Source organism: Notothenia rossii, assembly GCF_949606895.1.
Source record: "Notothenia rossii genome assembly, chromosome: 4".
In the NCBI taxonomy this organism is placed as follows: domain Eukaryota; kingdom Metazoa; phylum Chordata; class Actinopteri; order Perciformes; family Nototheniidae; genus Notothenia; species Notothenia rossii.
Window position 1 is genome coordinate 21404460 of NC_136902.1, and position 19954 is coordinate 21424413.

At 40.8% G+C, this 19954-nt stretch overlaps 1 protein-coding gene across 3 annotated transcripts in view; it reads right to left on the bottom strand.

Moving 5' to 3' along the window:
- The window catches only part of stat6 (signal transducer and activator of transcription 6, interleukin-4 induced), a 26183-nt gene extending 13550 nt beyond the window's left edge, over positions 1-12633 (bottom strand). The window contains exons 1-2 of one of the 3 annotated variants that reach the window (XM_079678085.1): positions 11981-12494; positions 10848-10951 (exon numbers count right to left, since the gene is read on the bottom strand). The gene's annotated coding sequence lies outside the window, so the exon portion shown is untranslated. The other 2 variants (XM_079678086.1, XM_079678084.1) reach the window with 2 other exon arrangements.
- Between the last annotated feature and the right edge of the window lie 7321 nt (positions 12634-19954).

Sequence of the window (19954 nt, forward strand, 5' to 3'; positions counted from 1 at the left end):
GATACATCCCATAATTCATCACATTTTTAACATTGAAGTCAATGGAGAAACTCTTCAGACTTGAAAAATCTTCATCTGTTCCTTCATACTTTCACTCAGAAACCCCATTCCAACTTTAAAATGTTACACACCTTTCTGACATTATTCATGTTAAACAACTTTTAAATCTGATTCATACTTTTAGAAATATTAAACATTGTTCAGACCTTGGTAAAGAGGCCTTCTTCAGATTTTAACAGCAGCTCGTTAAGGTGTGTGATCTCAAAGCTAGAGTGGAGGACAGCTTGAAATTCGCCTTTATATATTTTTTTAAACCTGCCATAATTCCCAAACCCTACACTCCTGAGACATAATTTGTCATGACAAATGTAGGAAAACATCTCGTAGCTTGAAAAATGAAAAGAATTTAAGCAAAAAATAATTCAACAAAATGCCTCTTTACTCTCAGCATTAGCCGCACACCTTTTGTTAATCTGCCAAAAAGGCCACATTATTAACTCGACTCGAAGGTACACAAAAAGCACACTTCAGATGCTCAACTTCCTACAGATGCTTCACGCGTTGAAATCTCACCGATATCTGTTACGGTTCTTCAACAAAACGTTCACATGTAAGAGGTTTATCTCTCATTCAGAACAATGAAAAGGCTCTCCTCTCACTGATTACCTTTGATCTCTGGACACGTCGTTATCTCAAATATAAACGTCTATGTCATGGAACACGATGATGTCATAACTCCAACTGACATGCTCAGAGCAGCAGACTTCAGATAATGGTTAATGGTCCAGCCTTCAACATGTCTATGTGCCATTAGTGAGTTTTCCTCAAAAGCTGTTACCATGGCTACGAATCCCTCACCGTAAAACACGATATTCTATAGCTCCTATGAAAATTGTCAAAAAGTGCTCAAACGTCACATGTGTGCTAACAGTCCAGCCGTGAAGACATCTATTTGACAGTTTTAAGATTTCTTGCCTTGGCAACACAATGCTCACTATGCAACACGGTTTTCTCACAACTTCAATCAATCAATCAATCAATGTTTATTTATATAGCCCAATATCACAAATGTTACATTTGTCTCAGTGGACTTCACAGTTTGTACAAAATATCAGTATGACAATACGACACCCTCTGTCCTTAGACCCTCACATCGTACAAGGAAAAACTTCCAGAGAAAACCCCACAGTTTAAAGGGAAAAATGGGAGAAACCTCAGGGAGAGCAACAGAGGAGGGATCCCTCTCCCAGGACGGACAGACGTGCAATAGATGCCGTGTGTAAATTGAAAAGATAATACATTTGCAACATAGGTAGTCCAAATGTTTTGAAATGCATGTGTGTATAATAAGAAGATGAATCCACGAGGATATCCATCCAGGACTTATGATCCAGGACCGCAGCCACGACTCAAGATCCAGGACTCGCAATCCATGACACAGGACCGCAGGATCATCCATGACTCCGGATCCCGGCGTATATAGACACCAAAAAGAAAGAAATTTGGGGAAGCTGGGTTAATCGGAACATGAGAGTACACAGGTATAGACAGAGAGAAGGAAGAAGTAAGATGTCCCCCGACAAACTAAGCCTATATCAGCAAAACTAGGGGCTGAATCTAATCAGCCCTAACTATAAGCTTTATCAAAAAGGAAAGTCTTAAGCGCACTCTTAAAAACGGATAGGGTGTCTGCCGTCCGAACACAAACTGGAAGCTGATTCCACAAAAGTGGAGCTTGATAAGAAAAGGCTCTGGCTCCCATTGTACTTTTAGAGACTCTAGGAACAACCAACAACCCTGCATTCTTGGAACGCAATGCCCTAGTAGGACAATAGGGTATAATGAGTTCTTTAAGGTAAGATGGCGCCTGCCCATTAAGGGCTTTGTAGGCGAGAAGAAGAATTTTAAATTCTATCCTGTGTTCTATAGGGAGCCAGTGTAAGGCAGCCAGAACAGGAGTAATGTGGTCCCTTTTCCTAACTCTGGTTAGTACACGAGCTGCAGCATTTTGAATCAGCTGAAGCGACTTGACTGACTTCTTGGTACACCCTGATAATAAGGAGTTACAATAATCCAGCCTTGAAGTAACAAATGCATGGACTAGTTTCTCTGCATCGTTTTGAGGCAAGATATGCCTGATTTTTGCAATGTTACGTAGATGGAAGTAGGCGGTCCTTGAAATTGATTTTATGTGGGCGTTAAAGGATAAATCCTGATCAAATATAACACCAAGATTCCTTACAGTCTCACTGGAGGCCAAATTAATGCCATCCATAGTTAATATATCTTTAGATAATTTGTTTCGTAGATTCTTCGGGCCAAGTACAATAACTTCAGTTTTGGTCGTGTTTAACATCAAAAAATTTAAGGTCATCCACGTTTTTAAGTCCTTGAGGCAGTCTTGAATTTTATTTAGATGATTAATTTCATCAGGCTTGATTGATAAATATAGTTGAGTATCATCCGCATAACAATGAAAGTTTACAGAATGATTCCTTATAATATTGCCTAACGGAAGCATATATAGGGTGAACAAAATAGGTCCAAGCACTGAGCCCTGTGGCACTCCATGGCTAACTTTGGTTTGCATGGAAGATTCATCGTTGACACGTACAAACTGAGAGCGTTCAGATAGATAAGACCTAAACCAGCCTAAAGCAGTTCCCTGTATGCCAACTAAGTGCTCTAGTCTTTGCAATAGGATATCATGGTCGATAGTATCAAATGCAGCACTAAGATCGAGTAAGACAAGAATAGAGACAAGTCCCTTGTCAGAGGCTATTAGAATGTCATTTGTGACTTTAACCAGAGCTGTCTCTGTGCTATGTTGTGTTCTAAAGCCAGACTGAAAATCTTCAAATAAATCATAGTTTCTTAAGTAATCACACAGCTGTTTTGCGACTGCTTTCTCAAGAATTTTTGAGAGGAACGGAAGATTAGAAATAGGTCTATAGTTGGCTAAAACCTCTGGATCGAGGTTGTGCTTTTTAAGAAGCGGTTTTATCACTGCTACTTTGAATGATTTTGGAACATAGCCTGATAATAAAGACATATTCATAATATTTAATAAAGAAGTGCTAATTAATGGAAAAACTTCTTTTAACAGCTTAGTTGGAATCGGGTCTAAGATACACGTTGATGGTTTAGAAGAGAGAATCATTGAATTTAATTGTTCAAGGTTTATGGCTGAAAAGCATTCTAGTTTACTATCTAGTGTAATATTATTAGAACTTACGTTTCCGGGAGCTGTTGATAACACTATACTGGTCAAAGGCAAGAGGTCATTGATTTTGTTTCTAAGAGTAACAATTTTATCGTTAAAAAAGCACATAAAATCATTACTACTGAGTGCTATGGGAATAGAAGGCTCAGTCGAGCTGTGGCTCTCTGTCAGCCTGGCTACAGTGCTGAAAAGAAATCTTGCATTATTCTTATTCTCATCTATTAATGAAGAGTAGTATGCTGCTCTCGCTTTACGCAGTGCTTTCTTATATTCATTGAGAGTAATATGCCAAATTAAACGAGATTCTTCAAGTTTAGTGGAACGCCATATCCTTTCAAGTTGTCTCGACTTTTGCTTTATTTTGCGGGTTTCGGCATTATGCCATGGAGCTAATCTATGTTGTTTTATTTTCTTCTTTTTCAAAGGAGCAACAGAGTCTAATTTTATTCGCAGCGCATCTGTAGCACTATCAACAACATGATCAATTTGGGGTGGTGTACATTTTGTATAAGTTTCCTCCCCTACATGCAGACATGCTATCGAGTTAAGTATTGGTGGAATCTCTTCCTTAAATTTGGCTATAGCACTAACAGATAGGTTTCTGCTGCAGGAGCTTTTGGCTAATGCTTTGTAGTCTAGTAACAGTACTTCAAAAGTTACTAAGAAATGGTCAGATAAAGCAGGATTATGCGGTTCGACTAATAGTTGCTCAATTTCAATACCATAAGTCAGAACAAGGTCAAGAGTGTGATTATAGCAGTGGGTTGGTTTATTTACACTCTGACAGAAACCAACAGAATCTAATATAGAGTTAAATGCAACAGTAAGGCTATTTTTATCATCGTCAACATGAATATTAAAGTCACCTACGATAATTACTTTATCTGTTTTAAGTACCAAAGCTGATAAAAACTCAGAGAATTCTGATAAGAATTCTGAATAAGGACCTGGTGCACGGTACACTGTAACAAATAAGATTGGCTGCAAAGTTTTCCAGGTCGGATGCGTAAGACTGAAAATGAGGCTTTCAAAGGAGGTATAATTTAATTTTTGTTTAGTATTGATAAGTAAACTTGAGTCAAAGATTGCTGCAACTCCACCTCCTCGGCCCGTGCCTCGGGCAATATGAGTATTGATATGGCTGGGTGGAGTGGCCTCATTTATGCTGACATATTCTTCATGTCTCAACCAAGTTTCAGTGAGACAGCATATATCAATATTATAATCTGATATTAAATCATTTACCAGTATTGCTTTAGATGCTAGAGATCTTATGTTTAAGAGACCACATTTAATCTTCCTGTTTTGTTGCACTGTAGTAGTTGTTACATTTACTTTTATTAGGTTATTATGTATGACACCTCTATTAGGTTTTACCTTAAATTGTCCTTGGGCAGACACACACACCGTTAATATTGGGTATTTTATTGGGGTCGGGATTCCTATGGATGACTGCCTAGGAGAGAGCGCAGAGAAGCGTGTAAGACTGCGACTCTGCCTCCTGGTCTCAACTCCAGTTTGTCATGGATTAAGTCCACAGAGCCCTGAAATGTTTGCCGAAATGAGATTTGCACCTTCCAAAGTAGGATGAATGCCGTCTCTCTTAATCAGACCAGGTTTTCCCCAGAAGGCTGTCCAATTATTCACGAAGCCCACATTGTTTGCTGGGCACCACCAAGACAACCAGCGCTGAAATGATGACATGCGGCTATACATGTCATCATTGATCAGATTGGGGAGGGGACCAGAGAAGATTACGGTGTCCGACATTGTTTTAGCATAACTACACACCGACGCCACATTAAGTTTGGTGCATTCTGATTGGCGTAAACGAACATCATTACCACCGACGTGAATAACAATCCTACTGTATTTACGTTTATTTTTAGCCAGCAGTTTAAGATGCGCCTCAACGTCGCCCGCTCTGGCCCCCGGAATGCATGTGACTGTGGAGGCATCGGTCTCTAAATTCACGTGTCTCATAATAGAGCTACCAATAACCAGAGTTGGCTTCTCAGCGGGTGTCTCGCTGAGTGGGGAATATCTGTTAGATACGTGAACGGGTTGGTGGGGACCTGCGGGTTTCGCGTTATGCCCCTTCTGAACAGTCACCCATTCTCCCTGCTGCTCGGGAGTTGCCGGGGGACGGCTAAGAGGAGCTACCTTTTGCCGGTCCGCACCGGCTAACATGGGCTTTACTGTAGCTGAGTTATTTTCTAAGATGCGGAGCCGGGCTTCTATGGCTATGATTCCCGCCTCCAACCTAACAACTATACTACATTTAACACATGTATCGGTACCAGTAAAGGAGGTAGGGGAGTAACCAAACATGAGACAGTTAGAGCAGGAAATAGCACCCGAGGGTGGGGAAAGAGCCATGGCTAGCTATCAAGCTAAAGTAGCTACCGTTAGCAAACCCGAAAAGAGTGTAGGCAACTGTGGAGTTACAGTCGCTAAGAGAAGGAGAGTTTGTGAGTGCTTAAGCTGTAGTAACGTGTGATTACAACGTCAGGCAGTTGCCGTGATCAAGAGTTTTAAAACGATCGATTAAGTTAAGATAACAAGCTATCAGCAACAGAACAGGCACACGGGATACCCGGAGATGACAACAACAACCGGAAGTTACAACATGCTTACCGCAATAGTGGTCCGTGTAGAAACCCTACAGATCAGTGAGTGTTGTATTTCAAAGTCTCATCAAGACTTCAGTTCAAATTCTCGAAATGGCCCAAAACTTCACAGGTTTGGTAACGATGCAGCCATCAACACATCTAAGCATGTTATGGAGTGTCATCAAATGCCGTTGCCATGGCGACAGATCATTCGCCATCAAGTTAGTTCGAAAGTTTCTGTTGCTTTTCCAAGCCTTTTTACTTTCTTTTCTTCTCTCATCACACATTCAAGGCCCCAGTGTTCATGTATCATTTCAATCTAAATGATTCACTTTCTTCTTACACATTACATTTCAGCATAGCAATTCAGCGTCAGCTTTTCAGCATAAAGCATTCCCGCTAGCAATTTCTTCAGGAATTGCATTCTCTAGTTGCAATTGTGAATGAATGTTTATCACACCTGAGGCTTTTTATGTCAACCTCTATCTGGCTGTTTGTTAATTATTAAATGCTGACTTGTGCTTTAAGTTATCTCAAAGACACTGCTTGTAGCTTAGGGGATTGTCTATGTTAGCAAGCAGTCTGAATAGCAGATGTGTTTCAAGATAAGCCAAAAATGAACTTCTCCGAACTGCTTTATGGAATGGCACAACATGTTAATGATCTATATCCTTTAAACTAGATGGATTTAGTTTGTTTGTGTTTTTATAACTGTTCGATTTGCTTTCCACACTTTACCTACACTCCACGCTGCCAACTCCCTAAGCTCTAAACTCTACGCTCTAGACTACATTGCCGATCAGAACAATTTACATATTTCATCATATTTTTGTTTATTGTTTATTGTGGGTTGAATACATTTGTTTAACTTTAAATCTTGAATATCTGTGTGGTCTCCTTTGTTTTGTCTGAAATCGGGCGAACATTGAATTTCTAAAGATAATATCAACAGGTTGCTCTTCCACTTTGCTGCTTTTTGAAGTCTAGAATGATAAATGTAACATCATACTTTCATTTGATGGTTTGGTTTCATTGCAGTTTACTCCCTCTCAGTTTCCATTCATTGATCGGATATAGTATAAAACTCTGGACAACACCACCCAACACAACTTCAAAGCATTAGAAAGTGTAAACGAGCAAGTCAGTACTGCAGAGAAGCTTCAACAGTAAACAACAAACAACTACAGTAAGAGCAAAGGAATTTAGACTTGTTCCACAGATGGCTATTCAATGTGTTTTGGCTTGAACACAAGTATCAGTATGAACTCTTAGTATTGAGAGTTTAGAAGAATAAACACACAATGATCCTGTCATCCTCTTGCAGCCATCTTGGTCTCTTGCAGTTGAAGTTGTGTTCACATGTTGCGGCAGCACCTCAGTAAGGTTGCTTCATAAGTCCACACTGTTACTCTGGAATCAACAGTAAAACCATGGCCAAGGTACAGGACATACTGTATGTCTGCCTCTTTAGCCACTGTTTACATACTTTCTTCAAACAGTGTTGAATGTCTATAATGTTGGCTAACACTTTGAATTACAACTACTCATATACAGTACAAGTATTCAAAATACCCAGTGAATAAGACAACTAATGTTACTCGTATTTAACACAGAAAACCAACTTTAGTTGTGTTGTATAACGTTTTTTCTTTTTACTTTCCCTTTTTCATAAAGAGAACAGACTGGAAAGTGGGAGGGAAAGAGTTTAACGAACACAGCTCGGAATCAAATCACGGTCAGAAGCAATAAGACTCAAACATTTCATTGTGTTGGTTATTCTGTACTCACTGTACATCCTATTCCTATACATCCGTCCAGTGAGAGGGATCCCTCCCCAGCTGCTCTACCTGAGGTTTTGACTATTTTATCCCAGTTCAAATGTTTTGAGGGAAACCTTTTTTGGATAAAAGACGATGTTGTATGCTGCGCAGAGTGTAAAGCCCATGAGTGAAATGTGTCATATTGCTGGTTCTAAATAAATCAAATTGACTTGAAACAGGGTCAGCAATATATTCCCCTGATGAAGCTTTTCTATCTAATGTACTGAGAGTCTGCACACTTAGTGCTGACAATTTAAAAAAGGCTGATTTTCTTCGATATTTTCCTACATATGTTGGATGTGTTACACAAGAAACCCAATGTTTTCGAGTTCCTATAGCGTACAAATATTTCCTCACAAGCAGGGACAAGAATATACATCTTCTTGTTTTTGCAATAATTCCTGGGGGGCTTTGTGTACTGCCAGAAACATCCCAGGCCCAGATAAAACACAAAATGCAACAAATTCCCTAAGGTCATTCTTCTCCCTCGTCCAACAGTGCGTGTAAATAAAACAATGTCTAAAATAGGCAAAAATGGAATTCAGTGGCAGATCAGGAGCGTTTTCAATTTAAGACAAAATCAGGTACAAGGTCCTTCTAAATACGTGTATGTTAGTTTTTATTTTCTCTTATCATTTGTTTTTTTTCTACATTTGGTACAGTGACTACATTATTGGCACATTGCCTTGGTAAGTCCAACCAGGAAGTTTACAAAATATTACGTGCAGAAATAAAGGACCGTAACACAGGGGGGGAGTCAAACGTCAGAGGTGGCACTCTAAACAGACTCATTTTTAAAGCCCAAAATCCCAAATCTTTCTATGAGGACTTAAATTGAGTAATAAAAACAGAGACACCTTCTGCAAGCTGTTGATACACAAAATAAAAATATATTTTCAACTTTAGCTACATTTCTTGTTGAAGATGATAGACTGTATAACTATGATCCTATCTGTTAGAGAAATAAAAATCACATGTCGTGGTGTTGTTGAAGACACTGCATAATGGGAAGTCATACCAATACTGGGCGCTTTCTACTAGCATTCTCAGAAATTAATTTGGGGGAATTCGACAATCATTGTGTGATCATTTAGAATTTGTAATGGTACAAAAGTCCCATAATATCAATACACACACAACAAGTTGTAAATACTACAAATGCAAACTCCTTTAAGGGGCCTCAGAGGAACAGAACACAATGGAATGATGTCTGTGTGTATTTGCATGTTCCGATTAACCGAGCCTCCCCCAAACTTTATTTTTCTTTAGTGTCTATATCTACGCCGGGATCCGGAGTCGAGGCTGATCCTCCTGCTGTGGTCGTGTGCCCTGGATCCTCTATCCTGAGTTCTGGATTAAGTCGTGGACTCCGTGGCTGGGCCTGTCTCTGCGGTCCTGCCTGGGTCTCGTCATGCTGCTTCCCTGATGGCTTCCACAGGATTGTTGACATCCCCGTGGATTCATCTTATTATTATAGACACATGCATTTCCAAACATTTGGTCTACCTATGCTGTAAAATGTATTATATTTTCGATTTACACACGGCATCTATTGCACGTCTGACCATCCTGGGAGAGGGATCCCTCCTCTGTTGCTCTCCCTGAGGTTTCTCCCATTTTTTCCCCCTTTAAACTGTGGGTTTCTCTCCGGAAGTTTTTCCTGGTACGATGTGAGGGTCTAAGGTCAGAGGGTGTCATTTTTCTCATACTGTTATTCTGCACAAATTGTGCTGTTGTATTTACTGTATAGTGTCCTTACTGTAAGGTAATTATTATATGTACAGCACTTTGGCTCGACCAAAAATCGTTTAAAACTGTGCTATATAAATAAAACCTGATTTGACTTGACTTGAAATACAAACAATTGTCTTTCAAAAACACAAGCCTAAGTGTTATTGGACTCCAGCAGCCTTCCTCTAATGCCAACAATGAGCTTCAAAACCCTGAAAATTACAGAAAAGCTGAGCCTTTGAAATCTGGCTGCCAACTGACACTGTAAACTGCTTCACTTCCTCAGAGAAAGCCCAAAGTTTACTTATCTGACAGAACGCATCGTACAAGTCAACTGCCGAAATATCTTAATCCAATAAGTGAAGCTGAACATCTATACATTATGGGTGAGATCTGCAAAAAGTGCTTTCTTGAATTCATCTGTGATTTGCAGGTTCAACATGCATACCAATTTAAACTATTCAATTTGATGTGAAAGAGAAAGCAAGTGTACAGTACAGTGTGGTAAGGACCTCAAAATGGATCTTTCAAGGTCGAGACACTGAGGAAACCAGAGGCTCAATATGAGCTTTTATTGTTTGTACAATAAGCATTAGCATCATTTAAGTAGCCTATTATGTCATATTATCATTTTTATGGCACATTTTTCAAAAAAAGATTATAACACAGCAGTTACTACTAAAATATGATAAAGCTAGAATATACTACCTGTAAACTATTGACTTTAATCTGAAATCTTTAAATAAAATGCACTGGTATACAGACTGATGGAAAACATGTATAGCTCCTCATTGAAATCAGGACATCAGATAGCTTGCACATCTTCTGGCGCAGACAAAAAACTCATCTCTTTTGATTCCACTACGAGCAATAGAATTACTAACAAAGCACTTATATATACTAATAAAGGACTGGCTTATCTAAAGCCAGTTGAGTAGCACTTGAAATGTTTTAGCTCTATGAAACCTGATGTACTTATATGATTCTGTTTTCTTCAAGGTTGTATTTTGTTGGTCGAACGAACTCATTGTAAGTCCCTTTGGATAAAAGCGTCAGCTAAATGCAATGTAATGTAATGAATGCACTTATTGTAAGTTGCTTTGGATAACAGCGTCAGCTAAATGCAATGTAGTGTAATCTATAAGGATCATTTGGTATTTAGTATCTAGGGTTTAGGGTCAGCCTTACTGTAGTTTTGTAGGTTGTTAATATTACTGTATAAAAGATACACATTTTCAAATCAAGACAATGTTTGAGTATACATATATTCTAAGTACTATCTGCTTGGTGTCTGTTTGTCCCTATAGTGTGTGGGCCTTTATTTTGAAGCTCCGTCTTCCAGGAGTGTCTCCATTGGATTGTGTATGAAGATCATCTGCCTCTTATGTTTTCTTTCACTTAACCCCTCATGCTGTGGAAGTAGCAGCTGATCTAACTTAGTTGGATCATGATTGTCCTCACCTTGTTGTTAAAAGGTTTTCAAGAAGTTCAGTCTGATTGTTAGGATCAGCTGGACAGTCTTCCTTTCCCTGGTGTACACTGCTGAACCTGGATGCGTTTCAAAACTGAGACACAAAAGGAGTGTAACTAACTCTACATCAAGTCTGATAAACACTTCACTTGTTTATGCAGGTTGGATACTATCAACATTAATCCCAGTCCTACGAAGATATGAATACGTGTATTTCTAAAAAATGTAATGTGGGTGACTCAGGAAGACATTAGGCGAGCGACATCCTGTCCTCTTTTAAATATCCAGCAATTTAAAATAAATGCACACATTTTAATTTAATTAAGTCATTGCTGGGCTAATAAAAAAGTATATTGTTTTGTTATTTTAATATCTTATTGTATACTCTATTTTGATTTATTCCTACATTAATGGTTTTATATAATTATGTTATTTTAGTGTTATTGGATTGGATTATTTTGTATTCTGTTTTGAAGCACTTTGTTATTATGTATGGGTAGGTGCTATACAAATAAAATGTGTTTTTATTATTTTCATTATTAGTATTGTTGGACTGTAGCCTATTGTACTTATACATTGCTCTCTTTTAAGGTTAGTTATATATCATTAAACATCTTAAATAATTAAATAAGCATGTACTTGATGACAAAGCCCAGCTGCATACGTGTGGCCTGATATGGTATTTTCTAAATGTTATGTTTAATAACATTATATGAACTGTACTGTATAACCAGTTCCAGTGTTAATGCCAAACATAAAAAAGACGTAAGGCTTTAACAGAAAACAATGAATCCTATTCAGCTTATAAACGCAGGGTGAAGGAGTTGATCAAGAGGGTTGTTCTTTCGATCATTGCATAAGCAAAAACAATGATTAGCAGTACTCTCTGTAGCTGGTTAAAGTTGAAATAAATCCTGAGATAATCCCTATAAAAGATCGCATGACTGTAACATAATATAAATCCGACAAAACATTCTGCACGTTTTTTTTTAACTAAACATGACATAGACTACCTCCTTTATTACGCAACATTGTTACTATTGACAAGGCCTTCTCAGCTGCAGGCCGCATACATTTACCAGAATGATATTCCTACGAAAAAACAAACAACAAGGACACTTACCTTCAGTTAAATATTGATTTCAAAACATTGAAAAAGGCTGTGGTCCGTTTCCTCTTCGTCCTCCGCTGTCTTATAAGTATTCCGCTGGATCGAACACCCTACTGAACATTTCCTGCCTCCATCTCACTTTAATGCTCACATTTGTCCATTAAAATCTGCACAGTTGCTGTCTTTTTAACCGAGGGCAAATTAACTTAGAGTACCGAGCATTTGAACACCGAAAACTTCAACCAACGTATAAGTCTTACTTCCCTGTTACACACGATCAGAGGCGAGCTTTATTTCCTGCCCGTGCACATTCAAGTTCACACATGACCAAGTTATGTCTGCCATTCAAACATCACGGCTGCTGTTTAATATGATGATGATGTGTGCATGTAGGCGGGTTCATGCACAGAAACATAAACTATGTCTAAAAATGCGCCGTGTGTGTTTTACATTAGTACATCACTACCAAGATTACACTGCCCTGAAATAATGCAATCTCATGCATGAAACGACAGAAAATAGAGCATATTAATATACGTACGGTATTTATCTCCTCCCTATGAAACGAAAGTCGAGTCTGGTGGTGGACTGTTAGTTGGCAAACTTCCAGAGAAGGAGATGTAGGCGGAGTAATGTTGAGTCATTTCACCAGATGTGGTAATTTCCAGTAAATATCTGCTGTGACACATGATACCCTATCTGCAGATGGCAGTGCCTTAATTCGTGGCAGACGTTTTCCCAACGGCATCCATTGTACAACAATCCACAGGCCCACACATTATGATTTTACCTCTGTGACCTCAAGCAGATTCATTCTTCTTATATAAGTAGGATGATATTTAGGATATGAAAATATGGAAAAAGATTCCCTATCCGGATTGTACATCTTGTATGCATACAGCACATGTATTCCAGATATAACATTTTTCACCATGTCAATTATTATATTAACAAAAACACACAAATAATATACAGTATGATAATGACATATCATGACACGTGTTAATAGGCGGATTTTGCGGGGGGGGGGGGGGGCGGGGGCATTGCCCCCCCTGTTGGCTGAAATATGTTACAGCATTACTAAGTCTAAAACTGTTCCCATACAAATATTTCGTATTATATTTTAATAGATGTAATAAAATGATTGTTACAATACAAATCTGAATAATATCATGTTTTGTTTGAGCAGTCGCATGTTGTGACGTGTGTGTGTGTGACGTGTGAGGTTAAAGACAAAAGTTCCCTCGCGTTTTTTTGTATCCAAGTGATTCAGCTATTGTATTACAAGAATTAGCAGTAATGGATATTCGGCCTTAGTTCACGAGAACTCTTTAGTTCTCGTGAACTAAGTACAGATCGCGTTCACACCGGAATAAATTCCTGGGGAAGGATTAGGCAAATGAAGCCGCTGATGTCACTTCTTCTTCTTCTTCTTCTGCTTTTGGTTTACTGGCAGGCTGCAAACAACTTCACGGCGTATACTGCCACCCGAAGTCCCCGGCCGGAAGTCCCCCGAGTAAATCGCCAGAATGCCGACACCTCCTCATCTCCACCGCTCCCATATTTTCTTTTGTGTTCCCATAAGTTAGTCTCTCTGCGTTTTTGTGCTGGGCTAATGCTAATAATGCTAATGCGAGGATAATAAAATGGCGGCTTCACAAAACGTTTTGGGAGTTTTAAGGGGCGTGGTTTGCATTCCGCCCAGCCAATCAGACATAGGAACCTTTTTCTCCCACGAAAGTACCTGCAAAAGGGGGTAAAAAAGGTTCTGATTAACTAATTTTAGTTCCGGCTCTTTTTGGTGTGAACGCGACATTTCGGAACTATATCGGAACTAAAGTGGGAAAAGTACTGCGGTGTGAACGCAGCTATTGCAGTCTTCTTTGATATTGAAAAAGCTTATGACATGCTCTGGAAGGAAGGACTACGTCCCGAGCAGCATACACAGAGAAAATCAGCCAGGACACTGATTCCCCGGGGTTACTAGCCCCAAATGTTCATTAATCAAAAACGAAACACAACCGCTGACTTTCAATTAAAAGCAGCGGCAAAAGATAAGTGTTCAGCCTGGATTTAAAAGTATGGACATATAAACAAAAGGGTAACAGACCATGTGTCAGTATACACCACAGAGTTGTTGGCATTGGTATTCTCATTGAAATGGTTAGAGGAGAAAGAAATACATAACAGTGTAATTGCATCTGACAGATTTTCAGCATTATCGAGTATACGATCAGGCAGACCTTCATTTAGAATGGACATAATAAATGAAATATTTCTAATTTGATATCAAATGCAAATCAAAGGCATAGCAACTCCTTTCATCTGAGTTCCTGCTCATGTAGGTGTGGAGGGTAATGAACAGGTGGATATTCTGGCCAAACAAACACTCAGAATTAGGAACATGGACATAGAAGTTCCACTTAGCAAAGCGGAGGTTAAAACATTCATACAGAAATATGCACAAACAACATGGCAAGAACATTGGAACATTAATGATACAGGAAGAAATCTTTATAACATTCAAAGGTATGTGGGGGATGGAAGGAAGGTGGGGTTTAAAAGAAGGGAAGAAAATGTAATTTCTCGGATGAGAATAGGTCATACAGGTCTCAATCATAAATTAAGTATAATAGGAAAGCATCCAACCGGAAAGTGTATACACTGTAGCCAGCCAGAAACTGTGGAACATGTTTTACTGCATTGCAGGAAATATAATACTCAGAGAAATGTGCTTTTCCAGACACTGAAGAAAGCAAAAATATAATGACTTTTTGCGATCAGTATGGAAGCAAACAAGAGACAGAAGTATTTGAATTGTATTAGACACCAAATTTATAGCATTGAAAATAATTACTTTGAAAATCATGTATCTGAATTGTTTTGCTCCGAATTTACTTATGTGAAATAAAAATGTAAAAATTCAAGTAAAAAAAAATTGAATGTTCAAATTCAGATCCCAAAAATTCAAGTGAAAAAAGTTTGAACGCACAATTTCGGTGTTAAAAAATTCGACGTCAAAAATGTCGGTGTATAACATTCGATGTTCAAAATTGCAATGCAGCATTATCCGGGCTACTCAGACAGGATAAGCAATCGAGCCCGAATGCAATCAAACCGACTTCTGGCCTATCAGAGCACGGCTTTGTCAGTCATGTGATCACAACAACCCGGGAGAAAAATGACGGAGAACTGTGGGGCTCGGGTAAGTAGTCAGTTTGTGCTCTTTATTTTACAAGCAGTGAGGGCTCGACAGCATTTGTATCTAAATGAGTGAAGTAGCCGTGTGCCTTGATGTTAGCAAGCTCCGTATTCATTATTAATTTAAGTGAATCACAACGTTACCGTGTCCTTTTGTGTGTGTGTGTGTGTGTGTGTGGGGGGGGGGGGGGGGGGTGACGTTTTGCAAAGTAACGTTATGATCACTTCGGTTAGATCAAGTCTAGTAGACCATGTTACACTATACAAATACTCTCTTACAAAAGCTGTTAATGTTACTTTAGTAAAAGTATGCTAGTGTGGGGATTGACATTATTCACCCACGGATCTATGGGCTGGGGTATTGTTCTGCACGGACATTTTAGTGAACCGGACTTCCTGTTTCCGCCGGTCTTCGCTTCCCGGGCATGGAGTGTTTACTAGCTTGTACCTACGATACCCCGCCTCCGACTCCCGTCTCTCGGCACTACATTGGTGACCCCGACATAAGTCTCTTTGAAGGATCCGAGACTGAACCGAGCATGGAAAGTAACGCTGTTTTTTTCAAACTGCCGGAGTTTTGGGAGACATCTGCGACTGCATGGTTCGCCGCTCAGACAGCCCTTGGGCTTCCCCGCTTCACATGGTCCCTAAATCAGCCGGTGGCTGGCGACCGTGTGGTGACTACCGCCGCCTTAATGACGCCACTACGCCAGACCGCTACCCGGTCCCTCACATCCAGGACTTCTCTGCACACCTGGCGGGCAAGCTGGTTTTCTCCAAGGTGGATCTGGTGCGGGGCTACCACCAGGTTCCGGTGCACCCCTCGGACGTCCCCAAAACTGCAGTAATTACGCCGTTTGGGCTTTTCGAGTTCCTGCGTATGCTGTTTGGACTTAAGAACGCAGCTCAGTCCTTTCAGCGGCTGATGGATTCAGCGCTCAGAGGCATGCCATTCATCTTCGTCTATTTAGACGACATCCTGGTCGCCAGCTCCTCCTCCGAAGAGCACCAGGCACATCTCCGGGTCCTTTTCGTGAGGCTCAACCAACACGGCCTGATTATCAACCCGGCGAAGTGTCAGTTCGGGTTTTCCTCCATCCATTTCCTCGGGCACCTCATCCGCAAGGATGGGGCCGCCCCCCTCCCGTCGAAAGTGGAGGCCGTGTCCGCCTCTCCACGACCGCCTACAGCTCGGGCGCTCCGAGAGTTCCTCGGGATGGTGACGATTTATCACCGGTTCATCCGCCGGGCGGCCCACACCATGCGCCCGCTGTACGAGGCCCTCAAGGACAAGTTCCCCGGCCAGGCCATAGACTGGACGGCTGAAAGGGAGGTCGCTTTCAACGCAACCAAAGCCGCCCTGAGCGAAGCCGCCATGTTGGCTCACCCGTCACACAGGGCCCCCATCGCTATCACCACCGACGCGTCTGACTACACAGTGGGCGCGGTGCATGAACAATGGGTCGACGGCGCCTGGTCATATCACCCCCAGGCTAACGGATTGTGTGAGCGGTTTCACCGGTCCATGAAGGCGTCACTGCGTGCCGGCTTGACAGACAGCAACTGGGTGGATAAGCTCCCCTGGGTTATGCTCGGCCTCAGGTGTGCCCCCAAAGAAGACCTGCAGTCCTCTGCGGAGCTCATCTAGGGCCAGATGCTACGGGTCCCCGGGGAATTCATTCCCACCGACACTGTGCCCTGGTCTGCGGCCGGGCAGCGCTCCTCCCTGCTGGAGACCGCCGGGACATTCTCGCCCGTCCCCACGTCGCAGCACAGCAACCCAGCTTTCCGGGTGTCCCCCGGATTACGGTCGGCGGATTTCGTTTTTATTCGCCACGACGCCCACTGCGGCCCCCTTACGACGGTCCGTTCAGGGTCATACGTCACGGGGACAAGAACCTGGTGGTGGACGTTGGTGGCAGGCCTGAGACTGTGTCCGTTGATCGGATTAAGCCTGCTCACGTGGACGTTTCCAGGCCGTTGGAGTTGGCTCTGCACCCACGTCGGGGCCGCCCTCCCATGGCCCGCCCCCTGTGGGGATGCCCTCGCCCTCGTTGGCGCCCCTGCCCTCGCCCTCCTCGGCCCCTGTGGTCCGTACGCGCCGGGGTCGGGTGGTGCTTCCTCCAAGGCACGGAGATTCTGACTATGGGTGAATACTGGGGGGGCTTGTGTGGTGATTGACATTATTCACTGTGGCAGCGGGGTGTGGTTAGGGCGCCGGCTGCTGGAGTGAAGGGAGTGGCTCGGCCGGAGGCCAGACAGCTGATCGGAATCAGGTAATCAGTGCCGGAATAAAAGCATGTCGTAACCTGGTTCTGGTCTGTTTTGCAGTAGGCGGGATCCTGGAAGGTCGCCAAAGGACCTGTGAAGGTTCCCCCCCGGCCAACGTTTGAGACCCGTGTATATTTTTGTTTGGAGTTAATAAACGCCTGTGTTCAACCAGCCTGCTCTTTCCGTCCCTATTTGAACCCTGTGTGAGCGGAGAGGCTCACATTCACCCACGGATCTATGGGTTGGGGTATTGTTCTGCAACGACATTTTAGTGAACCGGACTTCCTGTTTCCGCCGGTCTTCGCTTCCCGGGCATGAAGTGTTTACATGTGTTTGCAGATGCTAAATAAAAGTCTAGCTTGTACCTTTGATACCACGCCTCCGACTCCCGTCTCTCGGCACTACACTAGCATAATTAGGAAAGTGTTGTTAAAGTATTTAAAGTAGACACAAGTTATACTATTATATTATATCATTTGTTTTATTGTTATTACCGATGCACGAGTTGACTTAACTGTTGTAGTTGGAGCTCATTTTGAACAATGAACTAACAGCTGGTTTAATGTGCTGACTATTTTATACATTAATAGATGAAGGTCTGGTTTGTTCAAACCCTCAAAATAGTAGGACATGCTGTCATAATTACCCAGAGTCCGAAGTGACACCTTTACGATGTTAAAGCTGTTAGATAAATGTAGTGATGTAAAAACTAAAATATTCAAGATAGTGTAGTGGAAAAGAGATAATGTTTTAAAAACATGTTACCAAAACAAAATCTCTTGTTTTGGACTGACAGTAATGATTCAAGAAATAGCAGATAAATAAATACACACACATCAATCTGTGTGCATTTGTTGTGGAGGGAACACAACAAATGGTGCTCTTACCTGTGATGCCTCCTCCACACATTATAACCAGACTGTCTCATTCAAATTATAAGTAACAGTTCTAGCTACTTGACTTTAGACAAACAATTCAAAAGACAAAATCAACACAATTTATTGAAAGACCAATCTTTATGTTTGTTTGTATTATTAAACCCTGTCAATCTAAAAAACTGAGCAACTCAACAGTTAACTTTATATTTCTTATTGTCCAAAGCATCTATTACACTATGTTTTCCCCTCTCATATTCACAGGATGGATGATTAGAGACTTTGGGGGAAACCTCAGCTTTATGAACGTCCTGTCTGTTGGTTTGGCCAGAGAGGGCTGAGGGTCTTTCCCTGCGAGGAGGACCAGGCCTGAGGGAGAAGGACCTGCACCAGCTGCACCTACATAACTTAGCCCATGCTGGACATAGCTGTTACCACCTGCACAGGCCTAGCCTGTCAATTAACAGATTAACATTTAGTGTAACTTATTTCGTTTTTATTTAAAAAAAAATGGTGATGGTTCATGCTTGATAACTTTTGGTTCACATTTCAATAAATTGTATTTGTATTTGCACTCCTTTTGTCCGTTATTCCTACTGAAAATGTTAAATTACACATTCACATCTGACTGAAGATTGGCACCATTTATTTGTGACGTTGCAAACTCTGCGGTACAAGTCACAAGTATTGTGAAGCTCATAAAGTGAGGCAAATGCATTTGATCAGCTGACTTTTTTTTTTTGCCAAACTTTATAGGCCTGACAATAATCACACTGTCTCTGAGGTGCAACGTAAAACACAAAACAACACAAAAATGAAGTTCCTGTTAGACTACAAAACTAGTCAGTGTGCATGTCTTTGTGTTACAATATAAGTGTCTCTTAGTGAATATCCTGTACTGCTCTTAAATCTCATTTCATCAGATTTTCCTTTCCATCTTGGATGTTCTTCTGGACCCTCGGAGAAAGAAAATGGTGAAGCAGTCATGTCTCTCAGGCATGTCCTTTCCTAACAGAAATATCAAAAAACACATTATTGCACAGCAAGTGTGTTATTTAAGATAGAGGTGTGTTTGTTTCTTTGTTCAGGGGCTATAAATATTTAAAAAAATATATACTTGAATGTGTTTTTTAAATCCAACAGTGTACTACAAAGATAATCAGATTATGAATAAACCGTTCTAAATTCATCAACATTGAAATAAATGTATTATTAAAATAATATTGAACTGTTATCAAAACTTAGTGCAACTGTAGAAGCGTGCTCTGTTCGGTTGTCTCACTGAAATAATCACTTTTAATGTTTTTTTACAGTCAATATGCAGAGACAAAGGGTCGTAGTTCTCACTATGTTCAATAATATTTGCCTTAAATACATTGAAATGTGAAAGTTCAACAAAAAAGTTATGTTGCTTGGTAAAATGTAAATGTGACCTTTTGCTAAGAAAGTACACTCAACATCAATGATGTGAGGTGATCTAGTATTTAGTCATGTTTAATGGCATGTATATCAGTGTATTGGAGTCATTACTTTATGCATTCTTTTCTAAAGTATGAAAAAGGTATATGTACCTTGGAATCCGTGCTGAAGTTTTCTGCTGTTAGCAGTAGCGTGGCGTGGGGAAAAAATTAGGGGAAGC